This window comes from Macaca mulatta, chromosome 8, assembly GCF_049350105.2.
Source record: "Macaca mulatta isolate MMU2019108-1 chromosome 8, T2T-MMU8v2.0, whole genome shotgun sequence".
NCBI classification, from domain to species: Eukaryota; Metazoa; Chordata; class Mammalia; order Primates; family Cercopithecidae; genus Macaca; species Macaca mulatta.
In genome coordinates this window covers 10986844-11011379 of record NC_133413.1, presented here as the reverse complement: position 1 = coordinate 11011379, position 24536 = coordinate 10986844, and the positions used below count along the sequence as shown (strand labels likewise).

Sequence of the window (24536 nt, the reverse complement as noted above, 5' to 3'; positions counted from 1 at the left end):
CTGCCCATAAATTCAATTAAAAATGGTTTTATCTCTACAAAAAATTCAGATTTATCAGACAGTCAATTTGCATTACAAAGGGGACTGTTTCTTTTATAAAATAGTTTGCTGTAGAATTCCATTAAATGATTTATTTAATTTCCATGGGCACTCTTTTTTTTTTTTTCTCGAGATGGAGTTTTGCTCTTGTTGCCCAGGCTGGAGTGCAGTGGCGCGATCTCAGCTCACCACAACCTCAGCCTCCCGGGTTCAAGTGATTCTCCTGCCTCAGTCTCCCAAGTAGCTGGGATTACAGTCTTGTGCTACCATGCCCAGCTAATTTTGTATTTTTAGTAAAGACAGAGTTGGTCAGGCTGGTCTCGAACTCCCAACCTCAGGTGACACACACGCCTCGGCCTCCCAAAGTGCTAGGATTACAGGCGTGAGCCACTGCACCCGGCCGGGTACTCTTTTTTTTTTAAAAATCCTCCAATTCAGCCCCTTTCTTTCCTCAGTCTTTTCTACTCTCCAACCAGATGCTGGCTCCCTTCATGCCTCCAAAACTTTATGAAAGCTTATTTCCTCTATCTGGTTAGTTACTCCCTTCACTTTGTTCTTTGTAAAGGCTTATTAGTATTCTCCAGGAAAACTAAAGCAATAGGATGATCTGTTGATCAATTGATCAATCTAGAGGTTGATGTATTATAAAGAATTGGCTCAGGATTGGCTCATGTGATTATGAAGGGTGGCAAGTTCCAAGATCTAAGCTGGAGAACAAGAGAGCTGATGGCATAGTTCCAGTCCAAATGCCACCAGCCTTTAGATCCAGGAAGAGCCCATGTTTTAGTTCGAGTTCAAAGGCAGGAAAAAAATCAGTATCTCAGCTCAATCCATCAAGCCAGAGGAGTCCTTTCTCCTCAAGTGTTTTGTTCTATTCAGGCCTTCAACTTACTGGGTGAGGACCATCCACATCAAGGAGGGCTGACCGCTTTACTGGGGGTACGGATTCAAATGCTAATGTCATCCAGAAACACCCTCACAGATACACCCAGCATAATATTTAGCCAAATGTCTTGGCACAGTCAAGTTGACACATAAAATTAACCCTCACTCTTGCTCGCTCTTTAAGACTACCCTCAAATTCTACAGCAAAGCCTCCAAATGTCTATACTATATAGATTTATGTGTTTATTTTTTATTCTAGGTTGTAAATTTCTTGAGGCAGAGAAATTTTTGTCACATTCATCTTTCAATCACTAGACACTAGCCTAGGACCTGGCATAAAACAGGTATCAAGTAAATATCTGTTAAGTGAATGGATGAATGGATGAATGAAAGCATCTGTAGCAAATTTAGGAGAAACTCCACAAGTTAGAAGGTATCATGTTTTAATGTTCTAAATTTAAATATGACTAGTAAGAGGGTGGATTTAAGATTGTTAGTATAAGCAAGCAATCATGAAGAATGATGGTCTATGAAAAACTAGACCCTGTAAAGGCAGCAAAATAGTTATTCAGTTAATTCTTAAAACAAAAGCAATTCACATGCAGTTTTGAGATTACAGATATGATAAAATTAGCATTCAGAAGGAACTATTTGAATTTTGTTTTAGTCTAAGTTATAGTGAGTTATTTAATCAATTAGCATTTAAGTCGATTAGCATTTAAAATAAAAAATGGTATTCTTCGTCTTTATTCTACCCTACCTGGAATTCCACATTAAACCTTCCCAGAATTCCACATTATTTTACCTTCTCCTTCTACTAGTAGCATCCATATCTTGAAATAATACATTTTTACCTCTATTCCTTACTTAGACATTAGTTACTTCTACCCCCTAATAGTTGTACAACTATGGATAAGTTATCTGATTTTGCTGTGCCATAATTTCATCTTTTGTAAAATGGGGAAAATAATTTTCTATCCCACAACATTCTTGTAAGGATTAAATGAATTACTGTTCGTAAAGTACTTGGTATATAATGAGAGTCATGTAAGTTTTATAATCATTATAACAGTGATAATTATTAATATTATAGTTATCAATGATAGAAAGTTAGCTTATGCAACCTCCTACCATCTCACCTCTTCTCATTCTATATAATTGTATCAAAAATTTTCAGTAAATCAACACTGTTTATGTTATGCTAGTTTATGTTATTATGGCTATGTGAATGTGTTCTCAACTGAAGTCGATAAATATACTGTTAGGGCTACTTTTCAGGTAACACAAACTATTCCAGTTACTTCAAGCAGAACCTGGGGAAGAGAATTGGAGGCTTACAGTATGATCCTCGAGCCAACAGTGGGATTTGGCAGCTTCCTGTCTGCGGATGAGGTAGCAGCTACTCTAAGAGGACTACCTGAGCCTAGAGAGAGGCAACTGCTTTGTAAGAGGTGAGGATAGGAGAGAATTGTACCCTGCAAGGGCCTGGTGAAGGAAGCCTCTGGGAACTAGGAAGGGAGAAACCACTTCTTCCTCATATGTCCCTCCGGCGCCCTCTACTGGCAGGGGTTAGCATCAAGCCATCTGGCAAAGGACACAATTTACAAGGCCCAGTGCTATTATCACAGAGCAGGGAAAGAAGGGTAGTTTGGGAGCAGAATTAATTAATAACTGGCACTCCTGTTAAACTGAAACTTCTAACATGCTAGTGTAGTTAAATTCGAGACACTGTAAAAGGCTTGGGTATGTGTGGTGGGCCAGGGGAGCATGTTCATTGTTTTCAAATGTTTGAAAAACAGCTACCTGAGGGAGAGAAGCCATCATTAGTATGTGTTTCTCAGAAGGAACAAGACCAGGGACAGTTATGGGAAGGCAGATGTTGGCATCCCATGAGAATTTTGGATGCTTATCTCCAAATGTCACCATTATCCTGACACTAAGAGTGATGAAGCTGAGGCTAGGGTGATCCTCAGTCATGTTGTGGAAGTTCAACTGGGATAGGAGGCAGAAGTGAGTGATTCCCAAGGTCCATTCCAATCTGGAGAAGTTATGGACTTTTCAGACATAGCTGTGTTACCTAAAGTGAGTTGTGCTGTATATATAGAGGTCAGCCTACCAATTTATTTAGGTATCCATGCGTTATCCATATGCCTGTTTATCCATCTGTCTCCCCATCCACCCATGTATCTGCTCATCCACCCATTTATCCATGTATCCACTCATCCATCTGTGCACCCACCCACTCACTCATCCATCCATGCATCCAACCATCATCCATTCAGCCATCTATCCATCCACTCATGTAACCATTCATCGACCCATCCACCCATCATCCATCCATCTATCCATCCACTCATGTAACCATTCATCGACCCATCCACCCATCATCCATCCATCCATCCACCCACCCACCCACCCACTCACCTATTCAACCAACGAACCATCCGTCCACCCCCCGCTTCAACCAGCCAACCATCTATCCATCCATCCAACCATTCATCTATCTTCTTTTGAGTTGCTTTAAAACCCAGTGAAGTTATTTCACTCAATTAAACTAATTGGACCAGTGTTTGTTGGTTGGCTTCCAAGGACTATATATGATATTAATATTGGAATTAAGGACATTACATGCAAATGCATTATTTTTATTCAATTTAGATATAAGAATAATTCTTATTTGCTGCCTTTTATATTCCAGGTGTCCTTTTTTCTGAAACTTTTCATAATGTGACAAAGAAGATAAGAGTAATGTGAGCAAAGTTACTGAATAAAACCACATATGACCAAAGCATTGAAATGAGAAAACAGAACATGTTTTCATCCCAGTGATTCCAAGATAATTCCATACCATCAAGTTTGAAGTTTCAGAAATCTTAAGGAACAGCTCTCTAAGCAGAAGAGCTTAAATGATTATCTGGGTCTCTTATGACTCACCGTGTTTTGTTTCCTTAGTTCAAGCCTTGTGTAAGGGTTAACAGTATGATTTTACTGTTTTGCGAGGTGCATCTTCTTTTCTGACACATGGGAATTTTAAAGAGTTGGAGTTGTCACACAGAAATGAAAGCACAAAAATCATTTCCTCCAGACAGCCTATTTACTGTTCATTGGTGAAATCAGTAGCAAAGAGTCCAGTTCCTTCTCGGGTTCTGCTTGAAGTAGTTGGAATAGTCATAGTAAATAGCACGAGGTGGAAGCAGCGTTCAAACCTGAGTCTGTGCCCTTCACCACTGTGCAATGACATCTCCCAATGGATTAGGAAATGTGTAAGTACAAGGAGATGCCATGAGAAACTTGCAGTTGGTCGACTCTGTCGCTTACAAACTGTGTGACACAAAACAGGAAACCTCAGTACAATCCTTGAAAAAAGCAGGGCCCAGAGGTTACCATGGATTCCTCAACATCACACAAAGAGTTGCACATCTAGGGTTGGAAATGAAGCCTCTTGACCCACAATCTGGAACTCGTTTGTTTGTTTTTAACCGACTTTTTTAGTTTTGTTGCATAGAAAATCATTAATTGCTCGTGAAAAGCGAAATCCCACTGCTGAAAACCTGTCCTCTGGTACTGGGGGTTTAAGTCCCTTCCGTCGCTCCAACACTGGCTAGTGTTTACACACTGGTGCCTGGGCAGGCCTCTCGCTCCATGTCTGGGCTTCCTGGTGGTCACTGCAGCTGTGGTCACTGTGGGGGAAACAGGCGACACTTGTAGGGTGACCTCCACGATGGTGGCTACTCTGTTTCTTTATAGATATGTTACCTTTTTCTAATCAGCAGTCCACAGCAGTGGCTCCGTGACTATGCCTGCTGCAGCAGCTGTTTGGGGCTCAGTGGCCGAGCACATGGCCACAGTAAGTGCACGCCACCCAGCAAGAGTTGGTTAATCATATATAATCCACCCAACAGTCGGCTGCCTTGTAATTGTTACAGGGCCCTTTCAATTTCTTGCAATTTCCTTTGTCTCAGCAGTTTTGGTTGCATCCTGAAAACTGTCAGGCTTCCTTGTTTCTGTAAGGACCTGACAATTCCGGCCTCACAATGCAGCTTAAATTGGACCAGCTGCTGCCTCAATGGAGCAGTCTGCCCATCTCCAAGGCATTAAGCCCAAAATTATTTCGAAAATTGAAGCCTTTGACTTGCTCTGGATTAATGTGATTAAGCAGGGCTTGCTTTAATTTGTAGCCATCTCGTCCTTTATTAATAACATCTCATCAATTGGAGCAGCATGCGTGTCTGCAAGACAACAGAAAGTTAGGTTGATTGCAGTTTGTAAGAGAAGTCTTTAATGTTTCAGGAGCAACTGATATGAGGCTTCAGTTGTGGGGGCAGATTTAGATCTGCTTGTTGTTCTTAATTTTTTTTTTGGAAAACTAATAAGCAAATGAATCCTGCCTCCCTCCCCTACTTTGTCCCCATCTCCCCGAGGTCTACATATGATTTATAATTCCCTTTAAGTAGTAAAGAAAGGATCTTTTTTTCATCTGAATTTTATCAGCTGGTGAAATCTGGAAGGAATATCCTTCAGGGTGAAGAAAGGTAGAATTAAATGGATTTGATTTTTTTTCTCTGTGTAATTGAATGTATATTACCATTAAGATAATTATAAATAATCTGTTAGCTTTTCTAAATAAGAAAGTATATACCTCATTACTTGAGACCTAGATTTTAATAATAACAGCTCTGGATTATAGTGGAAGGAATTAGGACATGTTTTTAAAATGTCCTTAATAATTTTTAAGCTTAATGACATTATTCTTATAAAATTTATCCTGGCAAACTTAAGACAGTAATAATCTAAGTCTCATATCTTTCTCTCCTTACAATAATTTAGCTAATGAAAGTACATGTCCAAGTATTTTTCTGAGGTTAAATCTGATCTTCCTTCTGTATTATCAGGGCCAAAGAACACAGGTCTAGGAGTCAGTAACCCTGCAGCTACTCCACTTTTTCTCACCAAAGCGCTGTGTTTTCTTGGGAAGGTTACTCAGCCTCTTTATGCCTCTTTCCATATTTCTAAAATTAGGAAATTGAGGAGGAAACTTTCTAAAATCCCTTCTAGTTCTAGTCTGTATTTCCAACTTCTAATGTTTCCCACCCCCATTTACAAAGTGTGTTTCACTGGGTCTGGTTCCAATACAGTCACCTTGCTTTTTCTCTGAAAGTAGATAGTTTAAGTGGCAAAATTTACCGATATTTGGGTCAAATCAGATTATTTCTGGAAGTCAAAGAGCCTCAACCCAATATCATTGTATATACTTAATTGCTTATCTTCCTTAAAAATAAAACGGCTATCTAATTTATGGTTCTTTGGTTACTTATTGGCATGCAATTTTTTGTATTCAGATCTCTTTATAATAAGTGTGTGAAGTAATGCATATGCTTATTAGCTTGATTTGGCCATTCAACAATGTATACATATTTCAAAAGTTCATGTTGTACATCATAAATATATACAATTTTTATTTGTCACTAAAAACAAATTAAGAAAAAGAACTCTTTACATAAGCAATACAAAACACCTATGAAGGAGTTGTAGGAGTAGTACCTATTATTATAGCAGGGCAAGTTGTAAACCTCTTTCCATTTTTTCCCTTCATTTTGCCCAGTATTTTGATATCTCCCGTAACGTTGATGCTCACTGTCTTGTTAAATACTTTATTATCACTTGAGTCATTTATTTATTTATTCTACAGCTATCACTTAGAGAAATGATTCGTGGTGGTTCTTCCGGACTGAGAAGAGCCTGGGTTTCAGAGCTGGGTACAGCAGGGGTGGAGTTGCCACTTTGAGTGGAAGGAGTTCTGGAGTTCCTTCGGGGCTCTGGGCCATCTGCTCCCTAAATCCCTTTACAACACGGGCAGCACACTTGCTCTTGACCTGGTTCTGTCACTGTGGGACTGGACCACCTACTATAACAAGTAGACCCAGCAAATGCGCTGTGACTCACACATGCACAGGTTGACTTCTTGTTCATGTAACAACCAAAAGCACACCTCGGTGGGTGGCGTTCCTCACGTAGCAATTCAGGGGGTCAGACAGCTTTCATTGTGTTGCTCTGCCATCTCCTATGACCCCATTGAAATCTATACCCAGTCCATCAGATGCACATGGAGTGGGCACACCTATGGCCTGCAGGCCTCGGCTCAGCTATGGCACACCTCATGTCTGCTTACATTCTTGGGAGACCTCAACCACATGGCCACACTAACTGCGAGAGAACCTAGGAGATGGAGTTTTTAGAGATGAGAGATAGAGCTCTACCTCCCTGTGATGACATGGTAACTCCTAGAAGAAAGTGCAGAAATGGTTAGTATTTGTGAGTACAACCCTTTACTGAACTTCAGAAGTTTTAGGCAGTCTTTTAAAGTTGATTTCAAAAGACCTAGGCATCTCTACATTCCCATCAGACTAATTTGACTTCTGGCTTGGTCTCGTCTTTCAAAGATTTTTGGAGCTGTAAGTCTCACTGGCACCGTGTAGGTGGTAGTCAGGGCAGTTCTGCTAGTCTCATTGAGCATGCTTAGTAACTGGAATAGATTTTTGCCTTACAGTAGAATTGAAAAAAAATTGCCCTGTGATGGTTGAGTTATTTTTACAAAGGTCATTTAGGTCATTGATTATCTGGGCATCATGCAGTTGTTTTCTTGCTGTTTCCTACCATAATTTTTACCAGCCTCTGCTACTAAATGGCTGTGTGAGCTTGTGTATCTGCTGGAGCCTCTGTCTCTTCATTAGTGAAAGTAGGGAATGTAATTCTTACCTTGATGGATGGAGTGATGATTAAAGTGTGCATTGCATGTCTTCCATGTAGCCACTCAACATAACTCTGCTAAGGAAATTAATTTAGAGTAGTAGCTGACTCTCCAGACATGTATAATGGGTGAAAGTAGGGAGGAGTTTGGACATTCATTTTAGAAACACATTCTCAGAGTTTTCAGAAATCAGCAATATCAAAGCTAGTTCCCTTTGACAACTCAACTTTGTGTGAGAGATGACAACTCCCTTTGGCATCTCATCTTTGGGGCAGCCTTTTCTGATCCTACAAGTTTGAGTTCGATGTGTCATCCTCCCACCCTACTCCCCACACCCCTTCTCTGTATGACTGGTTTATGTCTCTGACTCTCCCATTATATCAAAAGCTTTTTTCCTCCGATGCATCCCCATGCCTGGCAAGGTTGAAATGCACAGAATTGCCATTTAAGTCGTTAAAAAATGGTTCAGTATTAACAGTTTCATATGGTTGAAACTAATACCTAGGGGACACAAGATATTTTGTGAGCCATTGAACAATGTTTGACACCTGAATGTAGCGTCCATACTGCTCTTCTTTTGAGTCCCGTGCTATATTTAGCATCTATTACGCCATCACTGACTTCGTATAGGCCATGAATATGTATATATGTATGATGTGATCCTGAGTATGCTTCTGGAGCTATTTCAAGTATCTGTGACTCAGTTTGCATTAAATGTGGCAAATATGTTTCTTGAATAGTCTGTTGAATTTACCTGTAAAGACAACTAGGCCTGTTACTTTCCTTTTGGAAAACATTTTTTTTTAACTTACAATCCATTTTTAAAAATAATTATTAAAGATAATTCAGCCTTGCTTTTTCTTCTTCGTGGGCCAACTTTGGGAAGTTATATTTTTCTAAGAAATTCTTGACATGAAGTTTTTGCAGTGTTTTTCTTATCTTTTTAAGCTTTACTGCATCTGTAGTTATGGCTTCCTTTTATTTGTGATATAATTTATTTGTGCTTTCTCTTTTTTTTTCCCCCGATCAACTCTTTTGGCTTCATGAACCTTTCTATAGAATGTTTTATGCTTCATTAATTTTTGCTCCTCTCTTTTAGTTCCATCCTCAAATACCTTTGTATCATTGTCATTCTCTTTTTAACTTGTTATTTTGTTGTTTTTTGTTTTTACTTTTTGCTCCTTTCTAATAATATAATTAAAATTATAAATTTCCATTGCTGTATCCTAATCGTTTTGATGGTAGCATTTCCATTATAATTCATTTTAAAGACTTTAACATTGTAATTGTGATTTTTCCCATTTGAGTTGTTTAATATTTAAAGTTACCTTTTTGATAGGGATGTCTAATAGTCTTAAGATAGACAACTTAAAAAATATTTGTAACCCTCATACACTGCCGGTATGAAGGGAAAATAGTGTAGTCACTTTGGAAACCAGTGTGGCAGTTCCTTAAAAGGTTAAACATAGGGTTACTATGTGACCCAGCAATTCTCTTCTTAGGCATATACCCAAGAGTCATGGCAACCTGTGTCCATGCAAAAGCCTGTACACAAATGTTTATAGCAGCAGCATTTGACTATTCAAAATAGCCATAAAGTGGAAACAATCCAAACACCCATCAATGTATGAATGGATAAATAAAATAAGGTATACACATACAACAGCATGAACTCATGCACACAATAACATGGTTGGGATTGAAGATGTGCTACATGGAAGAATCCACTCACAAAAAACCATAGAGTGTATGATTCCATTTATTTGAAATGTCCAGAATAGGGAAAGCTGTAGAGACAGAAATCAGACACATTAGTCATTAGCGTGGACGGGGGAGATGGTGGGGTTGGGAATGATAGCTAAAGTGTGTGGAGTCTCTTTTTGAAGTGATAAAAAATGTTTTAAAATTGATTGCGGTAATGATTACCCAACTGTGAATATACTAAAAGCCACTGAGTTATATTTAAATAGGTGGATTGTATAGTATGTGAATTTCATCTCAGTAAAGCTGCTTGTTACCAAAGAAAAAAGCATTTTCTACCAAAATCACCAATACATTATGACAGCTCAAAATGACTTTAAATTTGTTTGTGCTGATTCTTACTCTCTCTCACCCCCCCTCTCTGCCGCTCTCCTGGACTTCTCCCCACCATTGGAAATGTTGAATAACAAAGTTTGCCTTATTTATCAAAAAGGATTGATTTAATGAAAATGAATGGAGAAGGCTGACATGAACATAATTTTCCAGTTCTCACCCTCATAGGTGTAATTATCTGGAAACCCACTAGGATGGCACAGCCTTGACAATGCGGCAGTGCTTACTAACAAGCACACCCGACCTAGACAGTGTGATTTTGCAAAATCAGAATCCTGAAACAATGCAAGTGCAGTGAACGTAGGAGCCAGTACACCATATATAACACACCTTAGAAAAATGCTATCCATAAGAAATGGTCTTTCAGAGATGATTTCCGGCATGTGCTACAGGGGAAAATGGTATCAAATCTACACAATGACCGGGTTCTATGGAGTGGCTCCTCTGTGGGGAATTTTACTTTGTTCTCTGTGCCGGAAACCTTGACCCCACCCTGTCTGTGAAGTAGCAGCCTGCTTTGTAAAGGGGCGCTGATCAAGACGAAGGCTATTATCGAGCTGGGATCCAAACATCTGAAGCTTATCACCAAGCACAATAGTGACGGCTTCTTAGCCACGTTTCTAATTATATTTTTTTTCCTGCTTTTTAGATAAAGGGACAAAGAAATATGGGGCTTACTTTGCAGGTTTTTCAGGCTGCTCTGAAGTGTTCTTTCGAAGGTGGAGGGATATAGTTTTGTGTAATAGCTGTGCTGGGAACAGAGTGGGTTCTTCCAGACTCTCCCCCAATGTACAATAGTGTGTGGATGGCAGAGATGCATTGGGAGCTGAAATAATTCATTTGTCCTTTCTAATGAATAGTAATAATTTATAATTTGTACTAATCAAAAACCTTTCATCCACAAAAGCCGACAGGCTTTATAAACATTCTCCTCTCACCAACCTCTACAGTAAGTACCTGACAAGGTAGGACTGTAATTTGCAGAAGGGCCAAGATGGAGAACACAGTGCAGAGATCATTACTAATGTATCTGCGGCTTGAAGTTTATATTTTGAAAGTCACTTTGAACTTATTTTCATCAGCTACTTTGATCGCCCAGAAATATAATTTATACTGACCTCCATAATGGATATCTGCCAAGATGAAATCTACAGAAGTCATTGATCCGGATGTTTTCTGTTATTTTGCAAACCCAGCGAAGCCATATTTGCCAGCATAGTTGACATTGTGGGGACATGGGGACAGGTGTCCATTCTCTGACCCCTTGGTGTCCACCCCTATTGTCTCTGTAGTCTGCGGTGACAGAGCAGCCATAGTGGCACTGTGCTTGATGCAAATATACCATTACCTTTTCGTCTGTTCTCTGATCAGTCAGTGGCGGCGATATGAGCTGAGCATAAAGCAGGAAGAGTGGGGATGCCCTTGTATTCAGTATACCTCTGGACCTTATCACTACCAAGTGTCCCACACAGGGCTGCTAAGTAATGTTGAAAATATACTTTCCACTCTTATCAATGTACCTTCTTGACACCAAATCTGTACTGTCGATCCTGGAATTCAGAATTCTCCATCAAAGACATTGAAAAGCAGGTTACTTTTATACCTCTCATCAGCTCTCCTCTGTGTACTGTGTTGAGGAAAAGACTTGCATGTAATTAGCCTCCTTCCACCTCCCTCCACAAAAAAAACCCCAAATTTAGAGACGAGTCCTAACCCTTAGAAAATGCAGTGTTGCAGACTGCTTTTGAAGATAGAAGAAAATTCCATTCTTAGCTTCAAGAGCTTCCTTAAACCTGGCCCAAAAGACTTTCCTGAAAGCCCAGCCGGTTCAGATGATAGGTGCAGACACATCATATTGCATATATTCACATCACACACACACACACACTCACCCTTCTCTTTGCTGGGGAAAGGTTTCTTGCAGAAGTTACCACTCCAATAAACCATGCAAGATGCATTCAGATGATCTCTTAGATTTCAGTATCACACAATGGATCCTGCATTTTGTCATACAAAAATTGCACATCAGTTTTAGCTGCCTTCAGAACCCTCTTCATATTTATTAGGAGGAGTATTGTGCTTCTGTCCAGCAACTAAAGCTGCTTTGTGTTGACTGCCAATGTGGGCTGACATTACTGCTTTCCCATACCACAACAGCATCCCAAGCTCCAGTTAGGGTGAACTATAGAAGAAATGTCTTATCCAATGCTTTTCTTTTTTTAAAAAATTTTTTATTTCTGTAAGTTTTTGGGGAACAGGTGGTATTTGGTTACATGAGTGCATTCTTTAGCGGCGATTTGTGAGATTTTGTGGTACCCATCACCCAAGCACTGTACACTGAACCCAATTTGTAGTCTTTTATCTCTCACCCCCTTCCTACTCTTTCCCCCTGAGTCCCCAAAGTCCATTTTGTCATTCTTATGCCTTTGCATCCTCATAAGCTTAGCTCCCACTTATGAGTGAGAACATAGAATGTTTGGTTTTCCATTCCTGAGTTACTTCACTTAGAATAATAGTCTCCAATCTCATCCAGGTTGCTGCGAATGCCATTAATTCATTCCTTTTTATGGCTGAGTAGTATTCCATCATATATATATATCTCACAGTTTCTTTATCTACTCATTGATGGGCATTTGGGTTGGTTCTACATTTTGCAATTGTGAATTGTGCTGCTATAAACATGCATGTGCAAGTATCTTTTTTGGTATTATGACTTCTTTTCCTCTGGGTACATAGCCAGTAGTGGGATTGCTGGATCAAATGGTAGTTCTACTTTTAGTTTTTTAAGGAATCTCCACATTGTTTTCCATAGTGGTTGTACTAGTTTACATTCTTGCCACTGCTTTTCTGCTTTTTCTTGAGTGATAATTGGTTAATTAGGAAAACTGACTAAAGAGAGAATGAATCATTATTATTATTACTTTTTTTTTTTTTTTTTTGAGACAGAGTTTCACTCTTGTTGCCCAGGATGGAGTGCAATGGCGCAATCTCGGCTCACTGCAACCTCTGCCTCCCAGGTTCAAGCAATTCTCCTGCCTCAGTCTCCTGAATAGCTGGGACCGTGGGTGCCTGCCACCACACCCAGCTAATTTTTTTGTATTTTTAGTAGAGACTGAGTTTCACCATGTTAGCCAGGCTGGTCTCGAACTCCTGACCTCAAGTGATCCTCCTGCCTTGGCCTCCCAAAGTGCTGCGATTACAGGCATGAGCCAACATGCCCAGCATAGAATGAATCATTTTTTGAAAAGGTTTACAGAAACCTTTTTTAAAACAAACAAACAAACTTAAATGTACGTTATTGTACCAAACATTGGATTCGTGTCTCTCCTTTGACCGAGGGTCCCCTGCCTACTTGGAGTAGCTCCTTATCTTCCTTCTTTAGCAGAGTGTGGAGGTAGGAGTGAAGATTCTGGAGCTACGTTATGGAGGTCTGGGTTCTGACTCTGCCCCTCAGTGGTGTTGTGATGGTGGCTGTGCCATGTAACCTCTCTGTGCCTAATTGTCCTCATCTGTAAAATGGATATAATAAAAATAGCTCTTATTGGTTTGGTGGGAGAATTAGATGAGTTAGTATATGTAAACCACTTAGAGCTGCACCTCATCCGGAACAAGCTCTGTTCGCCACTATTATTATCAAATGATCTCTAATTTTGCATCTTTAAAATCTAGTGAGAATTTAAAGACATTTTTATAGCAATTTGAACACAGAATTTATCTAGATTTTCATGACTTCCTCCCCAATCTTTTTTTCTTTAAAAAAAAAAAAGCTGGAAAAATACACATAACATAAAAATTACCAACTTAGCCATTTTTAAGTATATTGTTCAGTAGTATGGAACCCATTCACTTTGTCGTGCAGTCATCACCACCATCCACTACTAGAGCTCTCTTCATCTTGTAAAACCAAAACTCTGTGACCGTTCAATACCAATTCTGCATCCCCCGCTTCTCCCAGCCCCTGACAACCACCCTTCCTAATCTTATGGGGTAGTCTTGCCTGCATTTAATTTGACAGTATTTTTAGCTACTTTCTTTTATTGAGCTTTCTAAAGCATTTCACTTTTTTTTTTTTTATTTTTTGGTTTTGTTATTTTCAGTTGACACATAAAAATGGTACATATTTATGGAGTACAGGGTGATATTTCCATACACGTATATAATGTGTAATGATCAAATCAGAATAATTAGCATATCTATCACCTCAAACATTTACCATTTCTTTGTGTTGGGAACCCTCAAATGCTGCTCTTCTAGCTGTCTGAAAATATATAATAAATAATTGTTAATTATAGTCATTCTGTAGGGTTCTAGAGCACTAGGACTTATTCTTCCCATCTCACTGTGTTTTGTACCTGTTAACCGGTCTCTCCCTATATCCCCTTCCCCCTGCTCCTTCCCAGCCTCTAGTAACCACTCTACTCTCTATACTTCTATAAGATCAACTTTTTTAGCTTCCATGTATGGGAGAGAACATGCGGTATTTATCTTCCTGTGCCTGGATTGTTTCACTTCGTAAAATGTCCTCTAAGCTTATCTATGTTATCTTGAATGAAAGTTGTTTTTTTTTAAACAAAATTAAAAATTAATTTTAATAGAAACAAAGCTGTGTTTTTCTGCTTTTATTTCTGAATGTGTGACATTTAATTAAAATTTCTAATTAGAAGACAAAGTGCAATTGGCCTAAACCAGTTTGGGAACAATCACAACGAATTGGGTAAGGGTACTCCTCAGCTGGAGGGAGCTTCATGGTGCAGGCATGCCAGAGGGAGCTGTGGGGTTCTGATGCTGTGGGCATTGGGCATCATGTCTGCCAGCAGCAATGGTGTGGCTCAGTTAATCTGTCATCCTATCCATTCTAGGGTCTTCCTGCTGTGTTATGGTGCTTGTCGTTTTCAACACCTGAAACACCCTTACCTCTACCTGTGTGTGTCTATAAATAGTTCCCGTTTTTCAACATTGACATATGGTTTGGCTGTGTCTCCAGCCAGATCTCATCTTGAATTCCCATGTGTTGTGGGAGGGACCCTGTGGGAGGTAACTGAATCATGGGGACAGGTCTTTCTGGTGCTGTTCTCATGATAGTGAATAAGTCTCATGAGATCTGATGGTTCTAAAAGGGGAATTTCCCTGCACAAGCCCTCCTCTCTTTGCCTGATGCCATCCATGTAAGACATGACTTGCTCCTCCTTGCCTTCCACTGTGATTGTGAGGCTTCCCCAGCTATGTGGAACTGTAAGTACGATTAAACCTCTTTATTTTGTAAATTGCCCAATCTTGGATATGTCTTTATCAGCAGCACGAAAACAGACTAATACAAACATCCAGTTAGATATACTGTCTCCATTAAACCAAAGCACTTGTCTGTGCCCCTCCCATGGCACCTAACACTTTCTATCCTGTGTTTTCAATGTTTGGGTGAGTTCCCCAAGAGCAGGCTCAGTGTATCGCATGTCTTTGGATTTTTTCTATCATTGGCTTCCAGCCAAGCTTGAAGGCTCACATGTATTGAATTCCTGCCTTATCAGGCTGGAACAGAGAGCATGAGTAGAGAAACTAAGTATCACCACACTTTATAGTTAAAGCCTGTGTGTGTGCATTCACATACGTGTATAATGTAATCTTTATAGCATGCCTTCTTGTCATTTTTATTATAACTGCTGTGCCGACAAGGAAGTCGAGACTCAGAGAAGTTAAGTGATTCATCCAAATCAAGTATTCTGGCTACAGTGCCAATGCCCTTGGCACAGTTTCCCAGCTCTTCATTGTTGAAACGTTTGGTGTGTTCCTCAGGGCATGTCTTGGAGCTCCTACATTAATTACTGGCTATCATCAGAGATCTACTAGTCAAGGCTAAAAGATTCCCAATATCAATCAAATTACAGCTTAATCTGCATCTATATGAAGCCATTGGTATCATTAATTTAGTAGTTACCATTAGCTCCAATGTTTATGGGGAGAGAGCATGAAATTATGGAATCAGACCTACTGGGCCCTGAATGACCTGAATTAAGCAAATAATTTGGCCTCATTGAGGCTTAGTTTTCTCATCTTTGAAATGTGAAACAGACATCATGGAGTTCCCATGAAGATTTAATAGGCAATTAATGCATATGAAAGCATTATATGAGCTACAAAAGTGTTACACCAATCTAAGATATCATCATCTTACGCTTACAGAGTAACTGGGAATCTCAAGTCAGGAAAAGTCCAGTGCAGAGTTCGGAATAATACAGAACAAGCTACCTGAAGTCCAGAATTGGGGCTCTGGTGTTTGTTACTGAGAGAGCCCCTTTGAGACATACACTGTTCTCCTGAGATGGGCTTACTATTAGCATCTTGATCTGCTGAATTTTTGCTCAGGGCTTTGTTTCTCTCATAAGTTAAAATAACGACAGGCAAAGGCATGTAGTCTAGGTGAATGCTCTCCTTTTTTGTTTCAGACCTGGATATCCTACAGATGTGAAGTTGCCAAGAGTAAGGGAGACCCAGGGGTCAAGGGGACTATGGTAGAGCTTAGTGTTAAGAGTACTGGAGTCACCCTTCCCTCTGCAAAGTTGTCCCTGCGTTCTCAAGCTGGGTCGGGTGAACTCTGAGACTACCCTTCTCCTAGCAGTAATTGCTTCATCCTGGAGTTGCCATTTGCTTGTTTCTCTGCCCTCCTAGACTGTGAGCTCTTTGAGGTCAGGACCTGTCTTAATCATGTTTTGGCTGCATCCCAGAGAGTACTCAGAGCTCATGCTAGGGTTTAGTAAATACTTAGTGAACAAATCCCTCCTGTGGTTGTGATGTTATATTATGAGCCCCATACAGAAGTGAAAATGAGGCTGAAGTTGTAGTTGGGTTGGTCACCATTTTGATTGTACTGATATTGGATTGAATCAGACTAGTGTTTTTCAGGCTTTAAAAAATTATAGTCACCCTAAGCAGCCTTTTTAGACATTTCTCTCTTAATTGTCTCCCCCAACCCCCTTCCATTAAATTTAATACCACAGATATACTATGTGCCAGGCTAGGTACTGTGGCCCTTTAGAGGCCATAGCCACTTTCATATGATGTTTTTGTCCCCCAAGAACAAATATTTGCTCCCTTGAAGTAACACCACCCTTATTGGGAATACATGAAGTAGACTATTTGACTCAATTTGTAGAATCAGCTGGTTTGGTGCTGTGCAGATATTCTAAAGAGTTCCTGTTTGGTATTTACATAGTCGCTTATAAAGTTACTAAGCCTCAGTTGCTTGTCTTGTTGGCATGCTTTTAAGGTAAAGCTGTTGGATTGATTTTTTTGTGGGGGTGAGGGTGTAAAATAACTGATGCTTTTGGCACTGTCTAGGAGGCAAGGCCAAGACTTTCCTCAGACTACCGACAGTATTTCAGTGTGGATGTAAGTTATAAACACATCTGAAGGCTTGGTTCTTAGTTCCTTTGTTTTCAAAAATATTTAGACTAAAAATATACTTACATTTATTATTAATAGTTAGATCCATGCTTCCTGGGCAATCCTGCCACATCATTCCTATGTAAGATATTTGTAAATAATTTACCATCCAAGTTGGGAGAATATGTTACTACCATATACACTTAAAAAGCAACTGTAATGTGGCTAATGTGCAAAACTAATAGGCAATTTTCGTTTTCTTTGGATGACGTGAGGTAGCTCTCTGGCAAAAATGGTGCAAGCAGCCACAGTGTTTGAAGTGGTGAGCTTCAACAGGAGTGCCATTTCTTTTTCTTTTTTTTTCTTTTTTCCTTTTGAATTTATGTTTATTTTTTATTTTATTTTTTTTGAGATGGAGTATCATTCTGTCTCCAGGCTGGAGTGCAGTGGCACGATCTCGGCTCACTGCAACCTCTGCCTCCCAGGTTCAAGCCATTCTTCTGCCTCAGCCTCTGGAGTAGCTGGGATTACAGACACCTGCCACCATGCTCAGCTAATTTTTGTATTTTTAGTAGAGACGGGATTTTACCATGTTGGCCAGGGTGGTCTCGATCTCTTGACCTCATACTCTGTCCACCTCCGTCTCCCAGAGTGCTAGGATTACAGGCGTGAGCCACTGCGCCCAACCTTCTTTTTAATTTTTGTGTGTACATAGTAGGTCTATTTATGGGGTATACAAGATGATAGGCGTATTATGTATCAAGGTAGTGGGTATATATATTTATAGGGTACATGAGCTGTTTTGATACAGGATGCACAGTGTGTAGGAATCACATCATGGAGAATGGGATCTGCATCCCCTCGAGCATTTATCCTTTGTGTTACAGACAATCCATTTATTTTCTTTTAGTTATTTTCAAATGTACAATTAAATTATTGACTATAGTCACCCTGTTGTGCTGTCAATTGGTATGGAATGCCTTTTCTCATCTATCCCATGGAGAGTTTAGAATAGTTTTTGAAGAATATGAAAAAATATTGGACTTGATTTCAAAGACCCCTTCTATTGTCATGATTGTAGGGCCTCTCTAGTTGTCTTTTAACTCTAATGTGGAACACAGACACTTTTAGGAAAACCTGCCCTTGGCAGCTTACCCAGAGAAACCTATCTTTGCTTGGAGAGCAGTCCACGTCGTTCTGTTTATACTAACCTAGATCCTAAACATTTGAAAGCTTCTGGCGTCTCATAGTGAAGTTCTGCAATGCCATGGCTGATCATGATTAGTATATGGAGATGTAAGAACTAGCAATAATATCATAGATTTAATTACCACGGTAAGTTCCCAGAGTGCTTTGTGCTTTCCCCTTTATGGCTGTTATTGCTCTTAACCATCCTCTAAGATTGATGGGACAGATATTAGTATGCCCATTTTATCGATGAGCAGCCTGTGGCTAAGAGAAGTTAAGTGGCTTCTCTAGCAGATTATGCCCTCAAATGTAGGTCTTCAGACTCCAAAGTCAGTGCTATTTAATTGCCCATAGTGCCCCATGGCTTCAGCCTTCTTAAAAGCCATCGTGGAGGAGTGAGCAGGTCCCTAGAAGCACTGCCTGGACTGTGAGTAGGAGGGGGCAGAAGTTGACTTAATAAAGGCATGGATTTCTAGCAATTAGGACATCCCAATAGTGGCATGAACTACTTTGAGAAGTAGAGAGTGCCCTGTCTTGAAATGGTCATGTGGAGGTCGGAGTGGGCTAAACTATATAGTATGCCATTTGGCTAGATGACCTTTCAGGTCCCTTACAATTCTGAGACTTTGTTTAAAAAAAAAAAAAATCTTCTGTCCATTTCCTCCTTCATAGTTTAGCCACATACATCAAATGCCCAAGTTTATGGTTCCTTTCCCAACTTTGCATCAGAAGCACCCATGGGGCTTTGTGAGAATGCATATGCCAGGCCTGCCCCAGCTCTCCTGTATCGGAATTCCATTGGTGGGGTGGCAGGGGAGGTGTGAGAGTATGTTTCAGAGTTCCACAAGGAATTCTAAGGTGTCAAATTGTGAACCACTCTTCTTGTGTAGCCCACTGACTACAAGGTACACATAGACCTCTTTTTAAACTTGATGGTATAATTCAGTAGCATCAAGGAATCATAGTTTCTCAGTCTGCAATGCCCTTGTTGGTATTAAAAGGCCATTCAATCACCTGTATTGGTTCTCTTGGCTGCAAGGGTACCATGGTCCCTGCTTGATAGATGGGTTTTGCCCATATCTTATAATCCCTCCCTGTTTCATGGCAGAGTAGGAGTTTGGTGCCAATCTAGAAAATGGGCAGGGGTCCTTTCATACCCTTCCTATTCTGGAAAAATCCAGCTTGAAGGGTTAGGACTGAGTGCGAAGGCCAGCCTCTGTAATCAGCAGGTTGGATACAGAAACTAGGGAGTGGCTCATTGCTATCCTTGTTACCTGCTTCTACCTACTGGTTTTCTTTGTACCAGTTAGAAACCTCCAGTGCACGAAGAATTAGTGGTTGCCGTTGACTGCTTTCTTGAGAACTTTTCTTGATCAAGTAGTGAGCTATATTTATGGCACTCCTCTGAGAGCATAATCTCTGAAGGATATGTCTGTATAAAATATACACCAGAGGATCATAAATTCTCCATCGTGTCTCCCCATGACGGGCCAACAAAAAAATTCACAATTGCTCCACCAGTATTTTTTTCTACTTTTCAATCAATAGGATGCTTTTTAAAGCTTACGTTTCTCGTCGGACACTTTATGTGACGAATGAGACAAAAGAAGAAAAAAGCCAAGATAAAATGACAGTATAGACACTCCTCAAATCCTATAATGAACTCCACAGGGCATCCAATTTTGATGTATTAGGATTTTTTTTTTTTTATAATGAGTACATTGTTGGAAATCACATTTTCTATCCGCAGGAGCTGGAGATGAAATCGAGCTGACATCTTACCTCTTTGTAGTTAATTAGCAAGAGAAAAGTAGTGCTTTGAATCTCGTATGGGAAAAGGGGAGGTATTATTCACCCACCCTCGCCCCTTTCTCCCTTCAAACACCTGGATCATTCTGTGTGCTCTTTGATTTGGTTGAACGGTTCGGATAAGTCTGGTTGGCAGGGAAAGGATGAGGGAGGTTGAAGAATGGTTATTACTTAATGAAAAAAAATTACTGTGTCTCCGTCTCCCCTCCATCTTGCTTATAGGATAAATAAATTAAGTTGAGTCTTTTTATTTTAAAGAGCAGTTTCTTGCCTGACTCGGACTCCAGGCAATTCCCACGGCACAAGGGTGGTTCGTTGTCACCATCGTTCCATTAGTCACGGTGGAGTCCACAGTGCTCAGCACTGTGCATGGAGCTTAGCAGGCATTTGGTCAGTATTTATTAATTAATAAATAAAACAGTGCTGGCCCGTACAGTAAAGTATTCTGGTTGCATTAGTTGTGTCTAATACCTTTCTCTGCATAGTAGCCACCTCTGCTTTAGGATTTGCAGTGAGGTTTCTGTAGAATTCGGTGGTTAGGGACAGAGGGTTAGAGCACAGTGTGCATGTGGGAGTCCATCTAGGGACTGGTCATTGGCAGGTAAATGGCACTGGGGTCCATACAGATGCCCCCTCCGGATGAAGGATACGTAAGTGGTGGGAAGATCCAGCACAAGGGCTCCTCCGGCCCATATGTCTTTATTAACTTCACTCACGTGCCCAGTCCTGGGACCTACAGAGGAGAGCCGCTGTTACTAAGCACACACTTGTAAGCACTGAGCACTCGTGTGTTGCACCGCATGGGACTGATCCCAAGTGGAGTAAGACGGGGCGGCAGGGCCGGGTGTGGAGGGAGCACCACTGTTTGCATCTCCTCTCTGTGCCATTGCTGAACGCTGCCTACTCCCTTCACCATCGGTCCTCTTCTGAGCCACCCTGTGGGGTGCCCCAGGGGAGGTGACTCAGTGGAAGAGCCCTGCTCTGACAAAGTCAGTCTCACAGAATCGCACTGGCTGGGCTCTCTCCCTGCACAGTGCCTCTTCCTGGGGTCCCCAGCTCAGAGAAGCCTCTTGGAGGAAGCAAGACTCAAGGGGACCCTGAGAGCAGGCAGGGCTTGGACTGTGGGTAGCCTGGGGCACTGCAGGCTGGGGACAGCAGGAGCTGGGGCGACCCTGAGGGCAGAGAGGGCTTGACGGGCGAGCCCTAGAGGCTGGGGACAGCAGGACCTGGTGGTGGGTGTGAGGGGTTAGCCTGGCCTGGGGAAGGTGGGGGAAACCAGGTTGCTGTCATACCAGTGATGGGGGGCCCTGGTGGCCAGCCAAGGGCTCCTGTAGGCCCCAGGGAAGGGGACAGAGATGACAGGTGTGGAGAAGCAGCAGGGAGGAGGGCTTGCTGGCCTCTGGCTAGGTTTGTCCCTTGTGAGCTCTGAGTCCCTCGTGAGTCTCAGTCCCTCATGAGCTCTGAGCCTTGGCTTTCCTGTCAGTGAAGTGGACATAGGAGCATTCACCCCAGTGGCCAAGGGTGGCTGCAATGCTGACATGAGTCTGTGGATCTAGAAGTTTTGGGGGCACGGGACACTGTCTGAAGGCAGAGTCTGAGGTTCCTGTCCCGTAGCATAGGATTGCAGCAGGGGCGCGCCATCCCTATGCGGGCCAGCTCAGCAGCTCCCATGGTAGCCAGGTGCACGGGTAAGTTGTTGCGTGAGCCACTTTGTGGCTTTGCAGCAACAAAGATGAGCTGCTGCTTCCATTTGGATTCCTGCTCTTGCTTGGGATGCCCTCCCCGCCCCACGAGTCATCCACCGTGGCCACCTCCTCCGTGTGCATCTGACGTCCTGGTGTTCGTGTGACTGCTCAGGCGTGACTGCTTAGCGCCCACCAATGCTCTCCTCCAGGCGTCTGCATCTCTGAGCATCAGCCTGGGCCCCAGTCCAGCCTCCCCCACTTGATATTTGAATTATTTTGGACAAGCTTTTCTACTTCTCTGTGTCTCTGTTTCCGCCTCCAAAAATGGGAATATTACTAGTACGTGTTCAGGATTTTTACGAGGGTTAACTTCGTCCATACACGTCAAGAGCTTAGAACAATGTGTGATGTTTAGTGAGTGCTGTATGCTAGTGGATAGCTGACTATTACTAGGGAATCATCTACTGGACAGCGAAGAAAGGTCTGATGTGTCTCTCTTCCCCTGACTCCTCCTCAGCTCTACTGCAGGTCTCCATAAAGGGTTCATTTCCTGTTTCCTTCCTCCCCTCCTGTTTCCTCCCCTTCCCTCTCCTCCCTCCCTTTCCTTCCCCTCATTTCCTGCCCCTCTTCCTCGTTGCCGTCTGGGGCTACCATGTGTCTCCTGGTGACTGGGACACCAGCTGCTGGGACACAGGACAGCACAGGCTGAGAGCTGGCCACTCAAGGATCTACAGGGCTGTAGACCAGTGGTTCACAACCCTTCCTTACCATTAAGAATCATCTAGGGCCAGACGTGGTGGCTCATGCCTCTAATCCCAACACTTCAAGAGGCCGAGGTGGGAGGATCACCTGAAGTCAGGAGATTGAGACCAGCCTGGCCAACATGGTGAAACCCCATCTCTACTAAAAATACAAAAATTAGCCGGACATGGTGGCATGCATCTATAATCTTAGCTACTTAGGAGGCTGAGGCAGGAGAATTGCTTGAACCTGGGAGGCAGAGGTTTCAGTGAACCGAGATTGTAGTACTGCACTCCAGCCTGGGCAAAAGAGTGAGACTCCTCCATCTCTAAATAAATACATAAATAAAAACTTTTAAAAAAGAATCATTTTGGGAAACTTTTAGACATAGATTCCCTGACCAAGGACATTGGGAACCAAGTCACAGTAGCAGTCAAATGATACTAGCAATGCTGCCATGAGGAAAGGTGATACTGGCCGAGTTACTCTGCCTGTGCTGGGCCAGACTGTTCAAATGCCTCCCGTGGAGTTTTGAGCTAATTGCCATGACAGTCCCCTGAGGTGGGTGCTATCAGTGTCCCCATTTTGCAGGTAAGGAAGTTAAAGCCCATAGAGGAAAGGGCTTTGCACACAGCTGCTAAGTGACCAGGATGCCATCTCAGGCACTCTGGCTCCCAAGCTGAGTTATTGAGCTCTCCACTCCATGCTCCTTTGGTCTGGGTGGTGCCCAGCCATCTGTCTAGACAGGCATCCTGCTGACTGCAATGTGGCAGTCTATGGCTAGTGGGGACGTGGGGGAACAGTGTGACCGACCTCCTTGCACAGGGCTCTCATTGCACCGTGGTCTAGAGCAGAGCCCAGTTCATATCGGAGGGGCACCCACTCGGCTGTGCTGTTTTCCGGGAACCAGGTGTTTGTCCTCCCCTAACCCTCCCCACAGCAGCACACAGAGTCCAGGAACCCTGAGCAATGGGACCGGGGCCGGGGAGGGCGGGGCGGGGGCTGTGTGCACAGGTCTTGCCTGTGGGCCTCAATTCTGTGCCTCTGGTATGAGAAAAACCTGGATTGAATAGAAAGACCTTCCCCCAAACTGGGAGGTTGCTGAGAGACCTAAAGAATGACTTGGACAAGGCCAGCTTGGTGATAGATGAGTTTATTAGGACTTACATGCCAGGCACTCCTGGATGGCAGGACAACTCTAGAGATACATGCTGCTACCATCTCCAAACTGCTTTTAAGCTAATTTCCTGGCTCTTTGCCTACTGTGTTTGGGCGATGAGACTGCTTGTCGTGCTACGTTCTCAGATACATTCCAGGGCATTGGGTTCTCAGGGACATCTGCTCCTCAGCTGGGCACCATGGCCTCAGCTCCACCTGACTTCAAGGCTCAAGCAGTGGACACACACCTTTAAGGAACCTGCTGGGGGATCATCACACTGCACTGCCTCTCCCATTTCCTATTTCTTGTCCCCGCCAAGCTTCCCCAGAAGGCACAGGCTCTGCTCTCATTCTTACTCCTTCCTTCTCACACAAAGAGCTGGGGATCTACACAGACCACGTGGGACTGGGCTGCTGGCCCAGTCACCCTTGGAGGCCCCCTTGTTTCATCTAGATGAGCCCTACCTGGGACCCCACGCAGGCCGAGCTGCTCTTGGTTCTGATGGGTCTGCTCGGCCTCCCTCCCAAATCTCTTGTACATGAGACCTGCCTCCCAACTTGGGGTGTCATTCTCAACTCCAGTCTGAGTTGCACATATATTCATTCCATGATGCTGGCTGCCCGTCCCGGCCTGTGGTCACTTGGCACCCCCTGGAGAGGTGGCCTTGTACTCTGGATCCGCAGCCCAGGCAGCAGTGGGAGCCTCTCCTCTAGCTCAGCCCCAGTGCCTCTGCCCTCTCCCGGGTCTCATGGACTCTGGGACAAAGGTTCCTGTCAGAGGAAGTCGTTGTCAGGGTGCCATGGGAAACAGC

General features: G+C 42.4%; 1 protein-coding gene and 1 long non-coding RNA gene across 16 annotated transcripts in view; both read left to right on the top strand.

The window, feature by feature from the left end:
* The window catches only part of MSRA (methionine sulfoxide reductase A), a 412022-nt gene that overhangs the window by 207691 nt on the left and 179795 nt on the right, over window positions 1-24536 (top strand). The window lies entirely within an intron of this gene.
* LOC144330695 (uncharacterized) lies at window positions 1184-6216 on the top strand. The gene is made up of 3 exons (XR_013397074.1): window positions 1184-1268; window positions 2190-2375; window positions 3623-6216. It is a non-coding gene; the product is annotated as an uncharacterized LOC144330695 (long non-coding RNA).